Source organism: Etheostoma spectabile, chromosome 9 (genome assembly GCF_008692095.1).
Source record: "Etheostoma spectabile isolate EspeVRDwgs_2016 chromosome 9, UIUC_Espe_1.0, whole genome shotgun sequence".
In the NCBI taxonomy this organism is placed as follows: Eukaryota; Metazoa; Chordata; class Actinopteri; order Perciformes; family Percidae; genus Etheostoma; species Etheostoma spectabile.
The window spans coordinates 18,784,720-18,786,544 of NC_045741.1; the positions used below are offsets into that span (position 1 = coordinate 18,784,720).

The 1,825-nt window shown below is 36.1% G+C and overlaps 1 protein-coding gene across 5 annotated transcripts in view; it reads right to left on the reverse strand.

The window, feature by feature from the left end:
- Positions 1–576: 576 nt before the first annotated feature.
- Positions 577–1,825, reverse strand: part of opa1 (OPA1 mitochondrial dynamin like GTPase) — a 39,070-nt gene continuing 37,821 nt past the window's right edge. For all 5 annotated transcript variants that reach the window (XM_032527110.1, XM_032527108.1, XM_032527109.1 and 2 more), the window contains one exon: positions 577–1,825. This exon is cut by the window's right edge and continues 983 nt beyond it. The gene's annotated coding sequence lies outside the window, so the exon portion shown is untranslated.

The window sequence follows — 1,825 nt, forward strand, 5'->3', positions numbered from 1 at the left end:
TATATATATATATATATATATATAATACTTTAGTATTTAAGTATGCAAAAAGATTGTCATTCTGAGCATGTTAGCATTTATCTCAAGACACTGTTGAAGTTAGCATGCATGGGGGAGACGCTGGATCATGTCACATGGTAGCAAGGTTTAAATAACTGTGCTAATGTCTGCGCAGTAAACCTGTGTCGACGTTCACTGGGTATCATCTAGCATCTACCCTAGCTTGGCGGTTGACTCTTTGTCTTGTTTTATTACAAGTTTCACTGTTAATTCTTAAACCTTGTTATTGGCAGTTGATGAGACAATCTTACCACAAGATGCTTTTGGTTGTTTTGGTTAATTAATTTTTCATGTTTTCCAAAGATTTATTGACGTCATGTCGGCTCAGAAATTAAAAGGAATAATTGATTTGTCAGCGGTCAACTTTTTCAAGGTCAAGAATGATCTTCGTACCTTGATTTTTAAGCAGACATGGAGAAGAAGTCTTTAACAGGCTTGGAAAACCTTCATATGCTGGTAAAGATCATATATGGTCAGAAGCGCCACAAGAGCTACTAAGTGGACTTTGAGATGAAATTGTTGTCAACATTTTAGTTGAGTTTCTCACTGGTTGGATGACAATGCACTCAACAGCAGGCCGCTTTAAATGTGCGAATGGGTTTACCACTAACTTGACAAGCTAACACGTCCTGAAAAAAGTCTTTTTTATTCACGTCAATTTTATTTTCCATTTTTTTCTTCTTTAATAAATAAAGCACATCTGATGGGGTACACCATGCAAACATTACTTTCTACAACATAAAACATATTTTTTTTTTTAACCAACTCACAGATTATGTTACACAAGTTGCTCACTCTGAATACACGTGCTGTACATGACAGTAGCTCCATGACTTTCCATTAACTGTACCTGTACAAAATGCACGGCTTATTATATATATATTTATACCCATATACACATGAATGAGTGGATAGGGGTAAAGCAGTCTCTCACCCCTCTTTCGGTCAAGCATCAGACCGTTTTTCAAGCTGGGACAAGTAAGTGGATATCTATGTGGGTGATGGAAAGAGTCAGAGTAGTCCAAATGATGGAGGTGGCTGTGAGATAAAAGGTTCTAGATGAGAATAAGGAAGAAGCACAAGATTGGGAGCCATGTGGAAACATCCGGTACTGGACAATGACTTGTAGAATAATCAGTGAGTTGACAAAAAGCATACACTTTCAGTTTAAAATTAACCCATCAGTATGTTAAATGTTTTCCTTTTTTCTTAACTTTGAGGATAATTCCTGTTCATTACAAAGGGAGATAACTATTTCCCTTGGTTTCTGGGTGTTTGATCTCATCCCTGAACAGCAAGAAGATCTTAATGACCATTTACAGACAGGAGAGGAAAAGTGAATAATTGCAAGCGCACCTGTGCTGTGTACATGTATGAGACATAACTGTGCCAAATAAAACGGACATCAAACCTGGTGCAGTATGGAAACACATCAGCTGATCCCACCTTCCCTTGTGTAAGTGGAGACGTGTTAACAACTGACAGATAGTTTCATAGCTTTTGAAAATCATATGAAATTTAACTCTATAGAGAAGAGAGTGCATTTTTAAACAATTATGACATCTTTAAGTGATGACGCAATGTGGCTATTGAGTAATGAGGTCTTAAACCTCAGAAATAGGTATAACAACGTGATATTTATCAGTTAAAAAACTGCAGCACTAATTAATTTAATATGTCTAAACTATCTAGAAGCATTCTGAAGTCGTGTTTAATTACAGTTTTAATCTATTGAGTGGGTATCCTTATATTATTTTTGGAAGTT